The sequence below is a fragment of the Macrotis lagotis genome, chromosome 5 (genome assembly GCF_037893015.1).
Source record: "Macrotis lagotis isolate mMagLag1 chromosome 5, bilby.v1.9.chrom.fasta, whole genome shotgun sequence".
Lineage (NCBI taxonomy): Eukaryota > Metazoa > Chordata > Mammalia > Peramelemorphia > Peramelidae > Macrotis > Macrotis lagotis.
In genome coordinates this window covers 45,268,040-45,293,598 of record NC_133662.1, presented here as the reverse complement: position 1 = coordinate 45,293,598, position 25,559 = coordinate 45,268,040, and the positions used below count along the sequence as shown (strand labels likewise).

The 25,559-nt window shown below is 34.7% G+C and overlaps 1 pseudogene; it reads right to left on the bottom strand.

The window, feature by feature from the left end:
* The window catches only part of LOC141489255 (transgelin-2 pseudogene), a 41,690-nt pseudogene extending 21,946 nt beyond the window's left edge, over positions 1-19,744 (bottom strand).
* Between the last annotated feature and the right edge of the window lie 5,815 nt (positions 19,745-25,559).

Below are 25,559 nucleotides of genomic sequence, written 5' to 3'. Positions count from 1 at the left end.
TCAATTCTATATAAACTATTTAAAAATTAGGTAAAGAAAGAATTCTCTCAAATGTGTTCTATGACACCAATATGATATTGTTACTCAAATCAGGAAGAGTCAAAACAAAAAAAGAAAATCATAGACAAATTTCCCTAGTGAATATGGCTATAAAAATTTTAAATCGAACATTAACAAAGTAATTACAGCAAGTTATCACTAGGATAATACACTATACTCAAGCAGGATTTATGCCAAGAATGCAGGGTTGGTAGAGTATTAGAAAAGCTATCAATATAATGGACTATATCAATAACAAACCTGACAGAAATCATATGATTATTTCAGTAGATATTAAAAGAGGTTTTGACAATAAACAGCACTCATTCCTATTAAAAATAGTGAGCATAGGAATAAATGGAATGTTCCTTAAAACAATAAACAGTATCTTTCCAAAACCATCAACAAACAATATGTACAATGAGGGATAAGTTAGAAATATCTCCTGTAAGATTGGGGTGAAACAAGAATGCCCATTATGAATACTAATATTCAATATTATATTAAAAATTTTAGCTATAGCAATAAGAGAAGAAAATGAAATTGAAGAAATTAGAATAGCTAATGGAGAAACAAAACTCTGATTCTTTGCAGATGATCTGATGGTACACTTAGAGAAGCCAAGAAAATTATAAAAAAAATGTACTTGAAACAATTAGCAACTTTAGCAGAATTGCAGAATTTGAAATAAACTCACATAAGTAATCAAAATTGCTATATATTATTAATAAGACACACAACAAGAGAGATAGAAAAAGAAATATCATTCAAAATAACTGTAGATAACATAAAAAACTTGGGAGTCAACATGTTATGGAATCTCAGAAACCATATGAAAACAAATAAAACAGCCTTTTTACACACAAACACACACGCACATACACACACAACACACACACACACACACACTAACAAACACATCTAATCAACTTGGGAAATGGCAATATGGCAATTGTTTGTGGGTATGGCAAGCTAATATAATAAAAATGACAATACTAACTAAATAAAATTATTCAGTCCCCTACCAATCAGATACTCCCCCCAAATTACTTTAATGGGTTAGAAAAAATAGTAATTAAATGCATATGGAGAAAAAAGATTGAGATTATCAAGGAAATTCATAAAACAAATGCAAAGGAAGGTGGCCTAGCTTTTTCAAATTTATACTGTTTGGCATTGTCTAAGAAGTAGAGTGGAGGAGCAGTACAATAGACAAGGTGCCAAAGAAACAGCAGTAAATGATTATAGTAATCTACTGTTTAATAAACTCAAAGATTCCAGCTACTAGGATAAGAACTCAATCTTTGATAAAAATTCCAGAGAAAACTTGAAGATAGCATGTCAGAAACTAAGCTTATAGCAACATCTCACTCTACATACCAAGATAAGCTCTAAATGGGTGCAGGATTTATACATAATAGGTGATATCATAAGCCAATTACAACAGAGTGGTTTTCCTGTCAGATAAATAGACAGAGGACATTATAAAAAAGCAAAATGGATAACTGGTTACATTAAACTGAAAAGTTTATGCACAGAGAGAGCCAATGTGAACAGGAACTGAGAGAAGGCAATATGTTGGGAAACAATTTTTTACAACTGATATTTCTGACAAGGGAATTTTCAAAATATATGTAGAAAAATATGTCAAGTTTGTAGGAAGAATAGTTATTTCCCCAACTGATGGATGGTCAAGGGATCTGAGAAGGTAGTTTTTAGATGAAGAAATTAAGTCTTTCTATGGTCATGTGTGAAAATGCTCTAGATCATAATTGATTGGAGAAATACAGGTAAGAAAATCTATAGGGTATCACCTATTGTTCATATGACTAAAAAGGAAAATCATTTGTGTTGGAGGGAGTGTGGGACAATTAAGATGACTGATGCATTGTTGGTGGAGTTGTGGACTTATCTGTTGTTTTTTTTTCTGGAGAGCAATTTGTAATTATATTCAGGGGTCAATGGAGCACTATGAGGTCTGTATCCTAAAGAGATCATGAAAAAAGGGTTAAAAAAGTCCACAAATACAAGAAAATTCATAGCAGCCCTTTATGTGATGTGGAGAATTGGAAATTGAGGGGATGTCCCTCAATAATGACTGAACAAATTGTGCTATATGAATATGATGGAACACTGTTGTTTTATAAGAAATCATGAGGGACAGGATTTCCGAACAGACTGGAAAGACTAGTAAGTACTGATGCTCAGTGAAGTAAGCAGAATTAGAACAATATCAAGAAGAATATCAAGAGTATCAGTGGATGATGATCAATTATGATGGACTTGTTCATTTCAGTAATACAATAATCAAAGACAATTATAAAAGACTAAGGGTGTTCATTAATATCCAGAGAAGAATCTGTGGTGTTTAAATGCAGATCAGCATTTATTATCTGTAATTATTCTCTGGTTTTTGCAAGGCAATGGAGTTAAGTGACTTGTCCAAGGTCACACAGCTAGGTAATTATTAAGTGTCTGAGGTGGGATTTGAGATCAGGTCCTCATGACTCCAGGGCTGGTGCTCCATCCACTGTGTCACCTAGCTGCCCACATTTTCAATTTATAAAAGTTGTGCTATGTATTATCTTTTTTATCTCTCTTGTGTTTTTCTCCATTTTGATTTGATTCTTTCTTCATAATATAACTAACATGGATCTCTGTATGGTCTATGTTAGATTGATTTCTTTCAGGGGAATGAAGAGAGAAGGGAGAGCGGAAAGGAGAAAAATGTAAATCTCAAACCTTGAAAAAATGATTGTTGAAATCTTCTATGTAGTTGATTTTGATATCACCATATTAAAAAAAACAATTATGACATGAAAAAACAATTATACTGGGAGAAGAGGGAATCAGAATAGGCTATTCACATCACATGAAGAGGAACAATGGATGTATCATAGTAAAGGTAAAGAGAGAATGGGATGAACACAGATTGAATCTTAGTCTCAATTAATCTGGCTCAATGAAGGAATAATGTATAGTCCCAACTAGTTTTAGAAATTGGTCTTGCCCTACAGGGAAATAGGAGGAGAAAGGTAAAATAAAAACAAAAGTGTGACTGAGAGAAGGGAAGGTAGATTGAAGGAGGTGGTAATCAACAGCAAAATAATGATGATGAGGCATAAGGTGAAAGGAGAAGGATATGTATAAATGGGGAGAAATATGATTGAGGGAAATGCAGAGTTAAAAACATAGCTGTGAATGTAAATGAGATGAACTCTCCCATAAAAATCAAAGAGGATAACAGAGTACATTAATAAAAAATAGATTTCTACAATTACAACATATTTGAAGTGAGATTTACATTCAAAGTAATGGTAAAAAGGCAGAATATAATATAGTATTCTTTAGCAAAATGAAAAAGGAAAAACAAACAGGGATAGAAATCCTGATCTTAGATAAAGCAAAAGCAAAAATAGACATAAATAAGAGATAAGGAAGGCAACAATATTTTACAAAAAGAATTCACAGGCAATGAAGTAAAATCAATATTATATATATGCAACAAGTGGTATGATATCCAAATTCTTAGAGAAGCTAAGTGAGTTATAAGATAAAAAGGTACAGCAAAACTATACTTGTATGGGAACTCAACTTCTCTTTCTCTTAGAATTAGATAAACCTGAACTTCTGGTCAAGTTCACACCAGGCTTAGATGTGGTCCATAGATCTCACCCAGTGTTGATTGAGGATTAAATAGATTTATTATAAAGCCCAAGGGACCAGCCCACATTGTTCAAGGATAATCCAGATCCTGCCATACTCTCAATCCCATCAGGCCTCGGGAGTGGGCCAGTAATCAGTCACAAACACTCTAGAGAAAGCCTTGCATCCCTACTGACCAGCCCATTGGAATTACTAAACCCAGTGTGCAAAGAACATAGGGGTCTCAACAACAAAGGTCTGTGATTCAGCCCCTCCCCCATCACAAAGGGCCCAAAATGAAGAAAGGCCAGTGCCAAATGGGTTGCACTGAATGTTACCTTGAAGCCAAGGATACTAACTCACAGAAGACTTCATCTTCAGAGGAGAATATGAATTGGTTTCCAGCCCAGAAAGATTGATTAGAAGAGATCAGGTAGGAGTTTAAAAATCAAATGGAAAAATTGGAAGAAGAAACATAAGATAAAATTAACACTGTTTCTTAGAATGATAAACAGTTTCTATCTGAAAATATCAATAAACAGTAAATGCAATGGGGATAAGCTAAAGGCATTCGCAATAAGAACAGGGATAAAACAAGTTGGTGGAAAGAAACCACTAGTATTCAATATTGTATTTAAAATGTTAGTTTCAACAATAAGAAAAGAAAAAGAAATAGAAAAAATTAGAATTGGGAAGGAAGAAACAAAACTCTCACTCTTTGCAGAAGATATGATAGTATACCTATAGAATCCTGAAAAAATATCTAAAAACTACTGGAATCAATTAGCAACTTTAGTAAAGTTGCAGGATATAAAATACATCCTCATAAAACCTCAATATTTCTATATATATATGACTAGCAAGATGCAGCAGAAAGAGCTAGAAAGAGAAATCCCATTCAAATAACCTTAAACAATATAAAATACCTGAGAGTCTACCTGCCAAGGCAAACTCAGAAACTTTTTCAAAACAATTACAAAGCATTTCCCACACAAATAAAATCAGAATTAAATAATTGCCAAATATCAACTGTTCATGCATAGACTGAGCTAATAAAATAAAAATGACAATTCTACCTAATTTAAACTACTTATTTAGTGACCTACCAACAAAAATTACAAAAAAATTCTTTAATGATTTAGAAAAAGTTATAAGTAAATTCATATGAGAAATGAAAATTTGAGAATAATTAATGAAAAAAAGTGCAAAAGAAGATGTCTTAACCCTACCAGATGCAAAACAAAATTATAAAGCGTCAGTCATCAAAACTGTCTGGTATTGGCTAGGAAACAGAGTAGTGAATCAGCAGAATACACTAGTTGCAATAGCAAGAAATGATTATAGTAACCTGCTATTTAATAAACCCAGAGTCCAGCTACTGGGATAAAAACTGTTGAGGGGCAGAGGCAAGATGACAACAGGAGAGGATTGTTTCTTAGGTGCTCTGGCTCAAAACTTATAAAATAAGTGCTCTAACTAAATTTTCGAGAGACAGAATCCACAGAGGGATGCAGTGAGGCAGTTCTTCAACACAAGGTAACCTGGAAAAGAGTGGAAAGGCTTCATTCCATGGGGTTAGAGGGGCAGCCTCCCAGAGTGAAGGAACTTCAGCCTCCCAGAGGCAGCCCCAAGGTGCTGGGAGCCATGGCTCATGGCAGCAAGGGCAGTTTCCTGATTTACACTCTGGGGAGCACCAGGCACAACTGGGGGAACAGCAGGGCTACCTCTGCCAGAGTGAACACGTAAAGCCCAGCCCTCGGGGCACAAAGCGAGCAGCATGGCAGTGACAGCCCAGATTCAGGAATTGGAAGCAGGCAGAGCAGATAAGCAGGAGCCCCCAAGGCATGAGTGCTGGGCCTAGGGAGGGGAGTGGAGAGAGACTTCCAAGCTCTGTCCTCTGTCCCTGGAACAGGACGCTGGGTTTCTGACCACATTCAGATCCTGATCACACTCTTGGCCCCCACAGAACATCAGGTTCCTCCCATCTCAGCCCCATGACAGAGGAGAGCGCTTATGCTCATTCATAGACCAGGAGCAAAGACAGAGCCTCACACACTGAGATCCTTGTGGGGGGTGTCCCAATAATAATCAAAAGCTCAGGAAGCATCCCCAAACCAGGCACAGACTGGAGAAATGAGTAAGCAGAGAAAAAAGAGGAATACTTTGCCTGTGATCCCAAGAAGGACCAAAACACTCAATCTGAAGATGAGGAAGTACAAGCTCCTGCATCTAAATACTCTAAGAAAAAGAGAAAATGGGCTCAGGCTATGACAGAGATGAAAAAAAGACTTTGAAAATCAAGTGAGGGAGATAGAAGAAAAAATGGACAAAGAAATGAGAGAGATGCAGGAAAAACATGAAAATGAAGTCAGCAGCTTAGTCAAGGGGATCCAAAAAAAAAAATACTGAAGAAAATAACATGTTAAAAACCAGCATAGGTCAAATGGATAAAACAGTTCAAAAAGTTATTGAGGAGAAGAATGCTTTAAAAAGCAGAACTAGCCAGATGGAAAAAGAGCTAAGCAAGCTCTCTGAGGAAAACAAATCCTTCAGACAAAGAATGGAACTGGGGGAGGGTGCTGATTTTATGAGAAATCAGAACACAATACTTCAAAATCAAAACAATGAAAACTTAGAAGAAAATGTGAAACATTGCATTGAAAAAACAATTGATAAGGAAAACAGATTCAGGAAAGATAATTTAAAAATTATTGGAATACCTGAAGGTCATGATCAGGAAAAGAGCCTTGACAACATTTTCAAAGAATTACTACACGAAAATTGCCCTGATATCCTAGAAGCAGAGGGCAAAAACGAAATTGAGAGAATCCACTGATCACCCTGAGAAAGAGATCCCAAAAAAACCAACCCCCAGGAATATTATAGCCAAGTTCCAGAACTCCCAAGTCAAAGAGAAAATATTACAAGTAGCCAGAAGGACACAACTCAAATATTGTGGAGCTGCAGTCAGCATCATACAGGATTTAGCAGCAACTACATTAAAAGCTCATAGGGCTTGGAATATAATATTCTGGAAGGCAAAATAGCTTAGAATGCAACTGAGAATCAACTATCCAGCAAAACTGAAAATCCTCTTCCAGGGAAAAAGATGGACTTTCAATGAACCAGGGGGAATTTCAAATGTTCCTGTTGGAATGGCCAGAGCTGAACAGAATGTTTGATCTTCAAATACAGGACTCAGGTGAAGCATAGAGAGTGGAGGAGAAGGGGAAAATATGAGGGACTTAATGATGATGAACTACATGAATTCCTGTATAGAAAAATGTTACTGATAATACTCATATGAACCTTCTCATTTAAAAGAGCAGGTAGAAGGAGCTTTTATAGATGAAGCACAGGAGAAAGCTGAATTTGAAGATATATTGTGGTGTAAAAATGGAGTCAATAGATAAAAGGGAAATGTAATCAGAGAAAGAAAAAGGAGCAGAGAAATAGGCTAAGATATTTCATATAATAAGACTTCTTTATTACAATGAGCTATTGCAATGATATGGAAGGGGGAAGGCAAGGAGGAATGAGGGAATCTTTGCTCTTATCAGAGGTGGCTAGGAGAGGAAACAGCATATATACTCAATGGGGTATAGATATCTAGAGTAAGAAAGAGAGAAGGTGGACAGGGGAACTAATACATTGTTCATCCAACCTTTCTGGAGAGCATTTTGGAATTATACCTAAAGGGCAAAAAAATGTGCATACCCTTTGATCCAGCAATACCACTACAGGGTCCATACCCTGAAGAGATTACAAAAAAGGGTAAAAACATCATTTGTACAAAAATATTCATAATATCCCTGTTTATGGAGGCAAAGAATTAGAAATTAAATGAATGTCCTTCAACTGGGGAATGACTTAACAAACTGTGGTATATGTATGTGATGGAACACTATTGTTCCATTAGATATCAAAAGGTGTAGGAATTCAGGAAAGCCTGGAAAGATCTGCATGAACTGATGCTGAGTTAGATGAGCAGTACCAGAAGAACACTGTGCACCCTAACAGCAACATGGTGGGGTGATGATCAACCTTAATGGACTTGCTCATTCCATGACTGCAACAATCAGGCACAATTTGGGGATTTCTGCAGTGGAGAATACCATTTGTATCCAGAGAAAGGATTGTGGAGTTTGAAAAACGAGCAAAGAATATTACCTTTAATTTAAAGAAAAAAAGTTATTATATAATTTTGTTATCTCTTATAATTTATTTTTGTTCTTTAAGGATATGATTTCTCTCTTATCATATTCAATTCAGCACTTTCCATCAGTAAACAAGGATAAAAAAATGCTAAAAGATTTTTGATGGGAAATGATATCCATCTGCAGAGAAAGAATGATGAAGTATGAATGCAAATAAAAGCATAACATTTTCACTTTTTTTCTCATTTGGTTTTTTTTGTTGTTTTTCATTTTATTTCTGATTCTTCTTTCACAGCATGACTAAAATGGAAATGTGGGTAACATGATAAGGCAAGTGTAACCTATATTAGATTACTTTCCATCTTTGGGAAGGGAGAAAATTGAGATGTAAATATTTACAAGAATGAATTTTAAAGTCTATCTTTACATAAAACTGGAAAAATAAATGAATGAAGGAAAAGAGAGAGAAAGAAAGAAAAATTCATTTAAGGTATCATATCTTTACAAGGGGGCTAGTTTTTATTGTATTTTCTTTTTTCAACTACATACATGTTGTGAAAGAGAAATTAGAACTAAGGGAGAAAAGAACTTGAGCAAAAAAGAAAAAATAAAAGAATTTTTTTAAAAAAAGTGAATATACTATTCTTTTCTCTTTATTCATAATTTGTAGTATTTCCTCTGCATGGGAATGGCATTTTCCATAACAGGTCTTTTAGAATTGTCCTTGATCACTGAACTACTAAGAGGAGCTGAGGTCATCATATTTGATACCCTCATGTTTTTGTTAATGTGAACTAAATTCTCTTGGTTCTGCTCACTTCACTTAATATTAATTCTTGAAAGTATTTCCTTGCTTTTCTAAAGTCCAGCCCTTTATGACCTTTTACAGAATAATAGTAGCCCATCACATTAATTTGCTATTGCTTAATGAACCATGCACCAATTCATAGGCATTCTTAAATTTCTCATTCTTAATCATTATAAAATTTTCTTTGTCTCCATGGGAGTGATTAGAAATAGTTATTACAACAGTCCAAACAAGGGATAATGAAAGTTGGATTAAGGTAGCACAACAACTTAGGGGAGAGGAAAACCTTTTATAACTGATTGTATTTAAATGATGAAGAACAATAATGCATCAAAGATAACTTCAAGCATGTGATTCTAAGTGAAGAATTTTGGTGTCCTAGATAGAAGTAGGAAATTTAGTAATAAAGGTTGATTGAGGAGATAAGGAGTGGGGGGAGATAAAAAGTTCTGCTTTAGGTATGTTAAGTTTAAGATGTTAATATAATATTCATAAAGAGACAGATCATTGACAGTATTTGAGAATGGTTGTCAGAAAAGATTCTAGAGCTGGATTTATATATCTAGAAGTTTTCTGATTTTTATAAGATTTAAATGAAATATTGAGAACAATATATATATATATATATATATATATATATATATATATATATATATATATGTTAAACATAAGCTCCAGAAATACAGAAATAGCAATTCAAGAAACTGCACACAGATGAATTCAAATTAAAAATAATTAAAACTTAAGCATATGGGGCAGCTAGGCAGCACACAGTGGACAGAGCTCCAGCCCTGCAGTCAGAAGAACCTGAGTTCAAATCCAGATTTAGACAAAAATTACTGAGCTTTGTGACTTAGGCAGGTTACTTCACCCCATTGCCTTGCAAAAACTAAACAAACCAAAAAAGAAATAAGCATAACAATTCTATCATGATCAAAGGAATCATGTACAATGTTAATATTAAATACATATGCATAATATACACATATGTCAAATGTCATAATTTCATCCTTAAGTTTTAGAGAAGTTACCCAAACTACAAAGGATCTTGATAGAAAAACAATAATAATTAATATTTTCAGCACCTAACTTTCAAAATAGAAGTCAAAATCATGAGAACAATGCAGAATGAAATGCAATGAAAAAATTAAACTTGATAGCAAAATGAATAGAACTGAATTAATTAATAAGTAATTATTAGTTCATTTTCCTCTTATACAAATATTCATAGTTCATTTAAAAATATTTAATAAGTTCTTTAATAACTTTGAAGAACTTATAAACAGAAACAGAGAGGAATTTAAAATAGTTAAATAATTAACTTCACAGGTCAAAATATAATAAAAGTAATTAGGGAAAGATGAAAGAGAGCATATAAAGATAAAATATTTTGGTTTAGAAGCATTTTATCAAATTCCAAATTTTAACAATTATACATTTTTTAATTCATAGACTATAGATAAATATTTCTCAGAAGCAAATTTATTTCTTTGGGTAATCAAAAGAATAATATAGGATATCAGTCAACAAATGACCATTTATTATATGCCTATTATGTGAAAAATACTGGAAATACAAACACAAATAGTGCCTACCCTCAAATAATATAGGATGATTAGAATCTGAATTTGCTGTGTAAAAATAATAATTAACAAGTGAATGCACTTAAAGCAATTCTATGAGAAGATTAGCCATGGACATGAGTTCTTTTTCATCTTCCTTATCACTAGCAATTCTTGTAGCTTATCTTTTGTCCTGCCAATACTCACAATTCCCACACTTTCCCTGGTTTCCTGCATAGCTGTGAACAAAGAGAGCTGTGTTGCCAAACTGCCCAGTAGTGCCCTAATCCTATTACCCACATAGATTGGTTATCATTTGTCCTTTGTTATTTTTTTTTTCTTTTTTTCTTTTTTAGGTTTTTGCAAGGCAAATGGAGTTAAGTGGCTTGCCCAAGGCCACACAGCTAGCTAATTTCTAAGTGTCTGAAGCTGGATTTGAACCCAGGTACTCCTGACTGCAGGGCTGGTGCTTTATCCACTATGCCACCTAGCCACCTTTGTCCTTTGTTCTTGAAAAAAGACCATGATATCAGGATGGTGATGCCATGACATTAGGTTCAAAAGAAACAATAGTAAATGACCATAGTATTCCACTGTTTGACAAATCCAAAGACATTAGCTTCTGGCAAAAGAACTCACTATGTGACAAAAATTGTGGGGACATCTAGAAAATAGTCTGACAAACATATTATGGCAAAAACTAGGCATAGACTCATATCTCACAAACCTATACCAAAATAAGGTCAAAATGGATATAGAATTTAGACATAAAGGGTTACATCATGGATAAATTAATGGACCAAGAAATAATCTGTCAGTTCTACAGAAAGGAGAGAAATTTATAAACAAGTATGAAATGGAGTCCAGTATAAGTTGCAAAATGGATGATTTTGACTATATTAAATTGAAAACTTTTTGTACTAATAAAATCAATGCTGCTGATATTTTTCTTAAAACCAACTCTAAGTTTTATTTATTTATTAATTCAATAGTTTTCTTGCTTTTAATTTTATTAATTTCACCTTTGATGTCCAGCATTTCTGATCTGGCCTTTCATAGAGGATTTTATTTTGGTCTTTCTCTAACTTTTTTAGTGGCATACAGTTCATTGATCTCCTCTTTCTCTATTTTATTCATGTAAGCATTTAGAGTTGTAATATTTCCACTGATAATTGCTTCAACTGTATCCCATAAGTTATGGTGTGCTGCCTCAGTATTGTCCTTGTCTTGGATCAAATCACTAATTCTTTCTATGATTTGTTGTTTGATTCATTAATTTTTTTCAAATTAAGTTATTTAGTTTCCATTAAGTCTATCCCTCCATAGTCCTTTATTGCATGTGATATTTTTTTTCGGAAAGGCAAATAGGGTTAAGTGGCTTGCCCAAGGCCACACAGTTAGGTAATTATTAAGTGTTTAAGATCAGATTTGAATTCAGGTGCTCTTGACTCTGGGGCCGGTGCTCTATCCACTGCACCACCTAGCCACCCCTATTGCATGTGATTGTTATTGCAACATGATCTCAAAAGAATTCAATTCTTTTTCTGCCTTTCTGTTTTGTATTATTAGGTTTTTAATGCCCTAATTCATGGTCAGTTTTTGAGAAGATGCCATGTACCACAGGGGAAAAAAAAGATATATTCCTTTCTGAGTCCCCTTTCAAATTTCTCCAGAGGTCTATCATATCTAAATTTTCTAACATTCTTCACATGCTCAAATTCTTCTTGTTCATTTTATTATTAGATTTATCTAATTATGAGAGAGGCATTTTGAGGTCCTCCTATCCTAATCCACTGATTCATTACTCTATTTCTTAACCAGTACCAGTTTTGATGACTGTCACTTTATAGTATAGTTTTAGATCTGGGAGAGCTAGATCTTTCTTTACATTTCTTTCATCATTTATCCTGATATCATTGAAGTTTTTTTGTTCCATAAGAATTTTGTTATTTTTTTTTGATCAGTAAAATAATTATTTGGTAGTTTGATTGTCATGGCACTGAATCCCCTTCCATTTTATAGGAGACTTCATCCCATTCACATTCAGTTATAATTACTAACTTTTTATGACCCTCCAAAGCACATATTCTCTATTTGTATTTTCTCCCTCCTTTCATTTCATTTCATTTCATCTCCTTCCCTTTGTTTTGCTTCTACTGCCCTCCATCCACCACACTCCCTTTTCTTTCTCCTTTCCTTTTTCTCATTCTTCCTTGCCTTCCTTCTATCAGTCTCTCCTTCACTTCCCCCCCTTTCCCCTCCTAATACTTGAAAGTTAAGACAAATTCATAAGCTCAATTTGTGTGTATGCCAAATTCAATGAGAATTAAATTCATGTGCTTCTGATCTCCTCTCTTTCCCTCTATTTCACTAGTCCATTTATGACCACACCTTCAACCAAAGTATATTCCCTCTGATAAAGTTACAATTCTCAAGTGTTATAAGAATCTTCTTCACCAGTTTAATCTTATTGAAGACCAAATGTTTCCCCAATTTACCTTTACATATATGTCTTGTATCTCCTGTTTGAAGATGGAATATTCTGTTTAGCTCTCATCTTTTTACCAGGAAATTTTGAAAGTCAACTATTTTAATAAATGTTCATATTTTCTACTGATAGAAAAGTCTGTGTTTTCCTGAGTAATTGTTCTTGGTCAAAATTCAAGTTCTCTTGATATATGGAATATTATATTCAGATACTTTGATCTTTTAATGTTAATGCAGTTAGGTCCTGTGTAATCCTGACTGTGGCTTCATGGTATTTGAATTGCTTCTTTCTGACTACTTACAGGGTTTTCTCCATTATCTGATAATTCTGGAATTTGGCTACAGTATCCCTTCATGTATTCATTTTGGGATTCTTAAGGGGAACAAGGGATTCTTTCAATGATTTTATATCCTGAACTATATCCTGAAGAATTGATTCAGGCTCTTTGTTTGAACAAGACTTTCAAGTAATCCTGTTATTCTTAAATTGTATCCATTTTGCAGGCCTGTTATTTTACCAGTAAAGTATTTTATATCTTCTTCTATTTTTTATCACCTTTTTTGATTTTGATTAACAGATTCTTGGTGTCCCATGAAGTCAGTAGCTTCCACTATTCCTAATCTGTTTTTCAAGGTGGTATTTTCTCCATTTTAGCTTTTTTAGCTTTTGCATCTCCTTTTTCATTTGGTCAATTCTATTTCTTTGGTTTTGGCAACACAATAGAGTTAAGTGACTTAGCCAAGGTCACTCAGCTAAGTAATTATTAAGTGTTTCAGGCCATTTTGAACTTGGGTCCTCCCAACTTCAGGGCTGGTGCACTGGCCACTGCTCCACCTAGCTGCCCCTAATCAATTCTATATTTAAATGTATTGTTATATTTATTCCATTTGCTCGAATGTGTTTTTTTTACTAGAAATAATTAACAACTTTATTTTTAAGAAAGATTTGATTTATGTAACTTGTACATTTTCTCCCATTCTTACTTTCTTGCCCACAACCCCCACAGAAGGCATTCTTTTAGTTTTTACATTGTTTCCATGGCATACATTGATCTCAGTTGAGTGTGATGAAAGAGAAATCATATTCTTAACGAATAAAAATAAAGTATGAGATAGAAAAATTGCATAATAACTTTTTTTGAAGGTAATAGTCTTTGGTCTTTGTTCAAACCCCACAATTCCTTCTCTGGATACAGATGTTATTCCCCATTGCAGACAGCCAAAAATTGTTGCTGGTTGTTGCACTGTTGGAATGAGCAAGGCCCTCAAGGTTGATCATCACCCCCATGTTGCTGTTAGGGTATATAATGATTTTTAGGTTGTGCTTATCTCACTCAGCATCAGTTCATGCAAATAATTCCAGGCTTCCCTGAACTCCCATCCATCCTGGTTTCTAATAAAATGATAGTGTTCCATGACATACATATATCACAGTTGTTAAGCCATTCCCAAATTGAAGGAAATTCACTTAATTTCCAGTTCTTTGGCACTACAAACAGGGCTGCTATGAATATTTTTTATAAGTGATGTTTTTCCCCCTTTTTCATAATCTCTTTAGGGTATAGGCCTAGAAGTGGCATTGCTAGATCAAAGGGAATGCACATTTTTGTTGCCCTTTGGTCATAATTCCAAATTGTTCTCCCAGAAAGGTTGGATGAGTTCACAGCTCCACCAACAATGTATTAGTGTCCCAGGTTTTCCACATCCCTTCCAACACTGATCATTGTCCTTTCTTGTCATATTGACCAGTCTGAGAGGTGTGAGGTGGTATCTCAGAGATGCTTTAAATTGCATTTCTCTAATAAGTAATGATTTAGAGCATTTTTTCCCCCATGACTATGGATTGCTTTGATTTTCTTAACTGTAAATTGCCTTTGCATATCCTTTGACCATTTGTCAACAGGGGAATAACTTTTTTTTTGAAAATTTGACTCAGTTCCCTGTATAATTTAGATATGAGAGAGAGAGTTTTTATCCAAATAATTGGGCACTTTGGGTTTATCAAACAGCAGATTACTATAATCATTTCCTAGTCTATTCCACTGTTCCACCAACTCAATTTCTTAGCCAATGCCAGACAGTTTTGATGACTGATGAATTATAACATAATTTTAGAACTGGTAAGGATAAGCCACCTTCTTTTGCACTTTTTTCACTGAATCCATGGGAAATTCTTGATTTTTTATTTCTCCATATGAATTTACTTACAACTCTTTCTAATTCATTAAAGTAATTTTTTGGAATTTTGATTGGTAGGGCACTAAACAAGTAGTTTAGGTTTAGTAGAATTCTCATTTTTATTATATTAGCTTGACCTATCCACAAACACTTGATGTTTGCCCAGTTATTTAAATCTGATTTTATTTGTGTTACAAATATTTTGTAATTGTTTTCAAAAAGTTTTTGAGTTTGCCTTGGCAAGGAGACTCCCAGACATTTTACACTGTCTGAGGTTCCTTTGAATGGGATTTCTCCTTCTACTTCTTTCTGCTGTTTCTTGCTAGTCATTTATAGAAATGTAGAGGATTTATGAGCGTTTATTTTATATTCTGCTACTTTGCTAAATTTGCTAATTATTTCTAGTAGGTTTTTAGATGATTTCTTTGGTATTTTCTAGGTCATGTCATCTGCAAAGAGTGAGAGTTTTGTCTCTTCCTTCCCAATTCCAATTCCTTCAATTTCTTGTTCTTCCCTTATTACTGAAGCTAATATTTCTAATACAATATTGAATAGTAGTGGTGATAATAAGCATTCATGTTTCACCCTTGATCTTATTGGGAATGCCTTGAGCCTATTCCCATCGAATATAATAGTTGTTGATGTTTTCAGATAGATACTGCTTATTATTCTGAAGAAAAATACATTTATTCCTACACTCTATACTGTTTTTAGTGGGAATGGGTGCTGTATTTTATCCAAAGCTTTTCCAGCATCTATTGATATGATCATATGATTACTGATTGGTATGTTATTGATATGATTAATTAGACTTACAGTTTTCCTAATATTGAAACAACTCTGAATTCCTGGGATAAATCCTACTTGATCACAATGTATTATCTTAGTGATAACTTGTAATCATTTTGCTAAGATTTTATTTAAGATTTTTTCATCTATCTTCAACAGGGAGAGAGAGAGAGAGAGATCTATAATTTTCTTTCTAAATTTTAACTGTTCCTGGTTTAGGTATCAACACCATATTGGTAGAGTTCCGTCTTCACCTATTTTTCCAAAGAGTTTATAGAAAATTGGAACCAATTCTTCCTTACATGTTTGATAAAATTCACTTGTGAATCCATCTGGCCCTAGAGATTTTTTCTTAGGGCGTTCAATAATAGTTTGTTGAATTTCTTTTGCGGACTTAGGGTTATTTAAGTTTTTAATTTCCAGTTCATGTAATCTGGGCAGTTTATATTTTTGTAAATATTCACGCATTTCACTTAGATTGTCAAATTTATTGGCACAAAGTTGCACAAAATAATTCTGAATTATTACTTTAATTTCTTCCTCATTGGTGGTGAGTTCACCTTCTTGATTTATGATACTAGCAATTTGGTTTTCTTCTGTCTTTTCAAATTGACCAGAGTTTTATCAATTTTATTGTTTTGTTATCATAAAACCAGCTCTTGGCTTTATTTATTATTTCAATAGTTTTCCTGTTTTCAATTTTATTAATTTCTCATTTAGCTTTTAGAATTTCTAATTTGCTATTTAATTAGGGGGTTTTAATTTGTTCTTTCTCTAATTTTTTAAGCTGCATATTTAGTTTATTCATTTCTTCTTTCTCTAATTTATTTATGTAAGCATTCAAAGATATAATATATCTTCTGACAGCTGCCTTGAGTATATCTCATAGGTTTTGGTATGTTATTTCATTATTGTCATTTTCTAGGATGAAATAACTAATTCTTTCTATAATTTGTTGCTTGAACCACTCCCTCTTTAAAATCAAGTTATTTAGTTTCCAATCATTCTGGGTCTATATCTCCCTGGCCCAATATTGCATATGATTTTTTTTGCATTATGATCTGAGAAAGATGTATTCACTATTTCTGCCTTTCTGCAATTGATCATTAGGTTTTTATGTCCCAGTGCATGGTCAATTTTTGTGTAAGTGCCATGTACTGCAGAAAAGAAAGTATTTTCCTTTCTAGCCCCATTCAGTTTCCTCCATAAGTATATCATATCTAGGTTTTCTAACAATCTATTTACCTCCTTTACTTCCTTCTGGTTTATTTTATGATTTGATTTATCTAAATCTGAGGGAGCAGGAGTTTCAGGTCTCCTACTATTAGAGTTTTGTTGTCTGTGTCTTCCTGTAACTCTTTCAACTTCTCCTCTAAGAATTTAGATGCTGTAGCATTGGGCGCATACATTGAAATTACTTTATTGTCTATGATATCTTTTAGGAGGATATAGTTTCCTTCCTTAACTCTTTTAATGCTATCTATTTTTGAAGCTGCTTTGTCTGAGAGAAAGATTGCTACCCCTGCTTTTTTGACTTCAGCTGAAGCAAATTACATTTTGCTCCAACCTTTTACCTTTACTCTATATGTATCTCTCTGCTTCAAATGAGTTTCTTGTAAACAGCATATTGTAGGATTCTGGCTTTTAATCCACTTGGTTATTTGTTTTCATTTAAGGGAGAGTCCATCCCATTCACATTCAAAGATATAATTACTAACTCTTTATTGCCCTCCATGATATCTTCCTTCTATTTTTATTTTCCCCCTCTTTCCCTTTATCTATATTCCCCAGTGTTTTCTTTCTTATTATCGACACCTTCAGTTTGTTTGCCCTCTCATATCAACCCTCCCCTCCCCTTGCTTTCCCCATTCCCTTTTCCCCTTCCTTTTGTTAGTTCCCCTTTTTCTCCTCTTGCTCTCCCCCCCCTCCATTTTTTCCCTTTTAATGCTTGCAAGGTAAGTTTCTTAACTGAGTGTGTCTAAATTAACTTTAAGCCAAGTCTGATGAGATGAAGATTGAGGTGGTTCACATCTCCTTCCTTCTTCCCCTCAATTACAATAGGTCTTTTGTACCTCTTGATGTAATGGGACTTCCCATCTCCTTTTAAAGGAGGTATTGTTTTTAACTTATACTATCTGAGTCACAGAAAAGTTATGAGTGTCCATTGCTTCTGGCTAAGCAACTCTATAATAAAGTTACAATTCTCCAGAGATATGGGAATCCTTCTCCCAGGTGGGATATAGCCAGTTTCATCTTACTAGATAGCAGGGTTTTTTTTTTTTTTACCTTTTCATGTGCCTCATGAGCCTCCTGTTTGATGTCATGATTTTCTAATTAGCTCTGGCCTTTTCATCATGAAATGTTTGAATTCTCCAATTTCATTAAATGTCCATCTTTTTCCCCCAGTGGAGAAGGCTCAGGTTTGCTGGGTAGTGGATTCTTGGTTGCATTCCCAGCTCCCTTGAGCTTCAGAATAACACTTTCCAAGCCCTTCAATCCCTTGATGTTGATGCAGCCAAGTCCTGCCTAATTCTTACTGTGGCTCCTTGGTTATTTAATATTTTTTTCTTTCTGGCTCCTTGCAGGACTTTCTCTTTTATCTGATAGTTCTGGAATTTGGCCATCACATTCCTTCATGTTTTCATTTTAGGATCTCCTTCAGGAGGGGATGGATGTATTCTTTTAATAACTATTTTGCCCTCTGGTTGCATGATATCAGGGCAATTTTCCATCATTAAATCCTGTAATATTAAGTCCAGGCTTTTTTTTTCCCCTCTTCAATGTTTTCATGAAGGCCTATAATTCTCAGGATTTTCCTTCTTGATCTGGTTCTCTGGTTCAGTGGATTTGCTGATGAGTTATTTTACATTTTCTCTATCTTTTTCTATCTTTTGGTTTTCTTTACCACAATCTTGTCTCATGAAGTCGTTAGTTTCTACCGATTCCATTCTTTTTTTTTTAGAGAAGAAAATTTTTTCTTCATTTATCTTTTTTTTTTAGATTTTTTGCAAGGCAAATGGGGTTAAGTGGCTTGCCCAAGGCCACACAGCTAGGTAATTATTAAGTTTCTGAGACCAGATTTGAACCCAGGTACTCCTGATTCCAGGGCTGGTGCTTTATCCACTGCACCACCTAGCCACCCCTTCATTTATCTTTTGCCACTCCTTTTCCAGTTGGTCAATTCTATTTTTGAAGGTGTTTTCCATTTGCCCCTATGTAGTTTTGAGAGAATCATTTTCTTTTTGCATTTTCACAATTGCAGTTCTGAGAGAATTTTTCTCATTTTGGATTTGTTCAATTATATTTTCCAAGGACTTGTTTTCTTGATGCGAGATGTTAATTTTTTCTTGAAATGTGTTAATTTTCTCTTGAGTTTCTTTTCCCAATTTTTCCAATTGATTTTTAAACTCCTTCCTGATTTCTTCAAGGAAGTCTTTCTGGGCTGGAGACCAATTCCTATTGTCCTCATCAGTGCTAGAACTCTCTGGGTTAGAATCTGTTACTTCTAAGTATTTCTCCATGGGTCCCCTTTTCTCTGGCCTTTCTCCATATTTCTAGGATCTTGTGTTGGGGTGGGGTGCTGGCTCTCAGAGGTTTGCTTTTGAAAATCCTAGAGACTTTGTTCATTTGGCTTAGTAGTTCCAAGGGCCTGCCAGTAGGGAGTTCTGGTTGCTTTCTCTAGAGTTTTGGGGGCCCTCAGCTGCAGTCTGAGTTAACCTTGAGCACTGGGCTTGGCCTTGGGGGAGGGAATTAATCTCTTTCCATTGAGTGAACTCTGTTGACCATGCCTTAGCCTAAGGGGTTGGGGGGGGTTGTTTGTTGTTTGTTCTGGGCAAAGGGCTCCACTGAAAATATGGAGCTCATGTCCTAGCACAGATGATTGTTCTCCAGGCATGCTCTGAAACTCTGTGCTGAAACTTACCCTCCTATAGCTCCGCCCCCCCACCAATGACTCCTACAGCTAAACTTGGATCTTGCACCCGCCACTCAGCAAAGTCTCTACAGCTGAGGCTGGCTCTCTGACTTTCCACAGCTGGTGCCCATGCTGACCCTCTGCTGTCATCTCCCAGTTCACTCATGGTCCTCTGAGACAGACCTCCTTGGTAGGTGCTCTTCTTCTAGCTTCTCTTTCTGGGTTTTCTCATTGAATTTATTTTAAGAGGTTTCTTTCATTTTGTTTCTGAGGGGAAAATAGGAGCACTTATCAGAGTGCCTGTCTTCTCTTTGCCATCTTTCCTAGAAGTTCAACTGTAATTTTGACAGAATTATTTTCTTTTTGCCTTTTTCCAATTTTTCTTCTGTCATTTTTTGTTGTATGATGTTAATTTTCTCTTGCATTTCTTTTCCCACTTTTTCCATTTGATTTTTAAATTCCTTTCTGATCTCTTCTAAGACGTCTTTCTGAGGTGGAGACAATTCATCGTCTCCTCTGAAGTTTTACATATAGCATCCCTTCTCTCCTCCTTTTCTGACCTAGTATCCTTATCTCCAAGGTAGCATTCAATAGACCCTATTTAGTGGTGACCTTTTTTCATTTTGGGGTATTAGCTTTCCCTAGGGTCTTGGGGAGGGGTCTTGTTCACAGATCTTTTGTATTGATATGTATCATTTCCTAGAATTAGAAACCCCAGGAGTTGCTCAGTAAACCAAGAAGTAAGAAATGTCAGAAGCTATCTCTGGATTATCTATATTGGGGGATATCAGCTTCCTAGTCCCAAGGCCTAGGGCTGGATCTGGGCTGTCTTTACTGCAACCCAGTGGTTGTGGTAATTTGTTCAGGCCTAGAAATGCCAGTGCTTGTCTCTGGTTAGTTATTACTGGGGAAGTCCACCACCCACACTTGGGGCTGTTTCTGTGTTTATACTTAAGAATGGCCACGAGCTCCCATAGGAATGCTAAAGGCTCCTTTGGGAATGCCAGGGCCTCAGTGTTTTGGCAGTCCAGATCAGTAGTGCTTGGCTAAATGGGTGTCCTGGGCAGTAATGCTGGGTTCATCCAGTCCTCCCACAATACACACTGCAAAGGCTTCCCCTCCCTTTACCTAGAATTTCAGGTTAGTTCTCCCCACTGGTGTGGTTCTCAAGCCCATACCCCCCATTTCCCCCACAGCACTCTTCATGATAGAGTTTTCTAGAACATGCTCCCCTCTGCCCTTTTGTGGGTTCTGTCCCTCTAAAATCTGTTATGAGTCTTGATTCTTGGGGTAGCTAGGTGGTGCAGTGGATAGAGCACTGGCGCTGGAGTCAGGAGTACCTGAGTTCAAATTCGGCCTCAGACACATAATAATTACCTAGCTGTGTGGCCTTTGGAAAAGCCATTTAACCCCATTTGCCTTGCAAAAACCGTTTTTAAAAAAAGTCTTGATTCTTGTTGGTTCTGAGGGAAAGCCAGGGGTTTCTCTCCACTGTCTTGACCAGGAATTCAAGTACTATATTTCTAATGGGACATTTAAGAGAAGTGTCCTTGGGCAGAACTGTGGGTATAAAGAGATTATGAGATAATGAGTTTGTAAATCAATTAATCAATGGCAATAGTATTTCTTTAAGGACAGATGCAAGGAATATATCTTGCAAGTGCTAGTGGATACAATTAAGATATGTAAAGAAGGATTATAGTAGGAGAATGGAGGCATTACATGATAACATACTTTCCCAATAGGGTTTTAAATTAAACCCAAAGGAAGAAGAAAGGGAAAGAAGAAACTGATAAAAAGAAGGGTGATAGTAAAAGAAAAGTTAAAGGGAAAAGGAGGAGAAGGAAAGGAAAAGGGCTAATAAGAAAAAAAGAACTGATCAGGAGGGAACAATTCAGAAGCAAATTATTTGTGAGAAGGGATAAGGGGGACCACTAGAGAAAAGTACAAATGGGGAAGATTACATGAAGGGAAAACCAAATGGAAGCAGTTAGCAGAGTGCATCAAAAATGAGAATCCTACAATAGCCTGTTTACGAGAAACACATTTGAAGCAGATAAATGCACATGGAAAAAAGTTAGGGTAGAGAAGAATATATTATGCTTCAGTGGAAGTTAAAAACAAACAAACAAAAAGGCACAGCAAGCCTGATCTGAGACAAAACAAAAGTAAGAATAGATCTCAGTAAGTGGGATAAGGAGGGAAACTACAGTTTCCGAAAAGGTACTATAGGTGATGAAGTAGTATATGCACCAAGTGGTATGTCATCTAAATTGTTAGAGAAGTAGCTAAACAAGTTACAGGGAGACAGAAAGCAAAACTGTAATAGTGGAGGATCTCAACCTCTCTCTCAGAATTAGATAAATCTACCCATAAAATAAAGAAGAAGGCAATTATGTGAATAGAATTTTAGAAAACTTAGATATGATAGACTTCTAGAGAAAATTGAAGGGGAAAGAAAGGACTTCACATTTTTCTCTGTAGTTCATGGATCCTAGACAAAAATTTGCAATGAACTAGGCAATTAAAACCTCATAATACAATGCAGAAAGATATAAACAGTAAATGTATACTTTTCACTTCATGATACTATAAATACTACATTCAATAAAGGCTTAAGGAAATTAATTGTAAACTAAACTACAGAAACTGATGCTGAGTGAAGGGGATATTGTACACAATATATACAATCCAAGAGAGCATTGTACACATTAACAACATTGCGAATCGATCAACTTTGATGGATGCAGCTCCTCCCATCAATTCAGAAAGTTAGGACAACATGGGAGTCCTGCTATGGACAATGCTATCCATAGCAGAGGAAGGAAAAAACAAAACAAAACAAAAAGCACTACAGAATCTTAATGAACACTTATGTTCACTTAAAAAAAATTCTTGTGTGTTTTTCCTTCATGTGCCATGGTTTTCCTATTCCTCATACAAAGAATGCCTAATATGTAAAAATGTTAAACACAGATCTATATATACAATGTCCACTAAACTGTTTGTTGCTGAGGGGAGGAAGGTGGGAAAGTGGGGTTGAAGAAAATTATGTAATTTCTAAATATGCATGTGGATGAATGTTGACAAACTATTACAAAATATAATTTGAAAAATAAAATAGAATAACAATAAGAAATAAAGCCAGCTTCTTTCCCCCCAGAAATCATGATTATCTCAAAAGAATCTGAAAAAAACCTTTAAGAAATTATAGCACCTATTTGTATTAAAATCTCAGGAGAGCATAAGAATACATGGAGTTTTTCTTTAAATGATGAGAAGCATCTATCTAAAACTATTAGCAAGCATTATAAGTAAGAGGGATAAATTGGCAACATTTCCATTAAGATCAGGGATGAAACAAGCATAATCACTGTCATTACAATTGTTCAATCTTGTATTAAAATTTTAGCAATATTAGAAGAAGAATGAATTGAAGGAATTAGAATAGATAATGGAGAAATAATTTTTTTATTCTTTGCAGAAAATATGATAATACGCTTTGAGAACTAGATAATTGACTAAGAAATTAGTTGACATAATTGCCTCAGCAAATAAGCAGAATAAAGAATGAACCCACATAAATCATTAGCATTTCTAAATATGACCAATAAAGTCCAAGAGCAGGAGACAGAAAGAGAAATTCCATTTGAAGTAGGTGTAAACAGAATAAAATAATTGGGAGTGTACCTCCCAAGATAAATCCAGCAAAATATATGAACACAAAAGCAAGATACTTTGTACACAATTAAAATCAGATCTAAATAAATGGAAAAATGTCAACATTGCTCATGATTAGTCTGAGCATTATAAAAAACACATTAAAAATGGCCACTACACACAAATCAAATTACTTATTCAGTGCTGTATCAATCAAACTATCAAAAAACAACTTATTGGAGGTAGGAAAATAGTAATAAAATTCATTTGGAGAAGCAAAAGGTCAAGAATATCAAGGGAATAAAATGCAAAGGAAATAATTATTTTTGTACATTGTGGAGCATTTTCCCTTTTTTTTTTTTTGGAGTAGAGATCTAGTAGCAGTAATGCTGGATCAAAGGATAAACAAAGTTTTTTGTCCTTTCTGCATAGTTCCAAATTGCTCTCCATTGTGGTTGGATCAGTTTACAACTCCACAAAAATACATTAGTGATCCAATTTTCATGCATCTACTCCATGATTTATAATTTATTATTTTTGTCTTCCTAGTCAATCTGATAGATGTGAGGTTTTATCTCAGAGTTGTTTTAATTTCCATTTCTCTAATCAATACTGATTTGGACCATTTTTTTCATATAACTAAAAATAGCTTTAATTTCTTCTGAATATGGCTGTCCATATCCTTTGAGCATTTATGAATTTGAGAATAATTTCTAATCTTATAAATTTGACTCAATTCTTTATATATTTTAGAAATGAGTCCTTTATCAGAAACAATAGCTGTGAAAATTATTTCCCAGTTTTCTTCATTCCTTCTGAGCACTGGGCTTGAAGTAAGGTGGACAGTAGTTCAAATCAAGCCTCAGAGGCTTGACTACCACTAGTTGTGTGACCTCAGGGAAGACACTTAACTCTTATTGACTGGAATTCCAGGCCCTCTCATCCTAATTCAAATCTGGCCACTGGACCCAAATGACTCTGGAGGAGACTATAAGACTAATGACTGAGCACAGTCCCCCTCACTCATAATCCAATTCATGTGCTTATCACAGCATGACCTTTCTGATGTCCTGGTCTTCAAAAATAAAGGCCAATTACTGCATTGATTGTAGTTTTACAAAATCTTTTTCAAAATTAATATAGTCGAAATCATCAATCTTGTACTATATTATATTCTCTCTCTCTTGCTTGGTAATAAATGTTTTTTTCCCATTATATAGATTTGACAGAGTATTTGTTGTTGTTTTTAATTGGTCTATATTATTATAATTTATTTCTAAATGCTGGATCCATTTCAACCTTATTTTGTTTTATGGTATGAGATGTGAGTAAGGGATCTGAACCTGGATTCAGATTGATTTGAGTTGAAATTCTACCTCAGATTAGTTTTGTCACTGGGCTGCTTACTTCATTTCCATAGGCCTTAATTTCCTCAATTACAAAATGGAGATAACATCAATTACCTTTCAAATAAGATAATACTTGTAAAGTGATCAGTATAGTGTAGTTTAGCATATATAGGTACATATTAGTTGCTATATAATTTATTTCTTCCCTTTTTATTTCCATTTCTCCATATACACAGTTAGTTAAGTGAAATTCTTTTTATATTAAATTTTTCCAATATATGCAAATGTATGTAACATGCAAATTTGAGTCTCACATGTTTCTACAACCCTCCCTTCCCTCCCCCCATGACAGCAAACTGTCTGTTAAAAGTTGTATCCATAAAATTGTGTTTAACATAAACCCTATTTGTCATGTTGTGAAAGAAGAATTAGAACCAAGAAGGAAAAAAATAAGAAAAAGAAAAGAAATACACAAAAGAAATTCTAAAAAAGTGAACATAACGTGCTTTGTCCTCTAATCAGAATCCATGGCTTGTTTCTCTGAATATAGATGATATTTTCCTTAACAGGTTTCTCAGGATTGCCCTTGATCACTGAGGAATTCAATACTAAGAGGAACTCAGTCCATCATAGTTTATCATCTCACAATGTTATAGGTAATAATATACAATGTTCTCTTGATTCTGCTCTCTTCAATCAGCATCATTTCATGCAAATCTTTTCATCTTCCTCTAAAGTCCAGTCACTCATGATTTCTTAAAGAAAAATAGTATTCCAACTCATTTATATACCATAAAGTATTAAGCCACTTCCAAATTAATGGGCCTTCCTTGAATTTCTAATTCTTAACACTTCAAAAATTGCTGCTATAAATATTTTTGAACACAAGACTTTTCCCAAATGTTTTTGATCTCTTTGGCATATAGACATAGTTACTTTATGGCCTTTTGTGCGTAGTTCCAAACTGCTCTC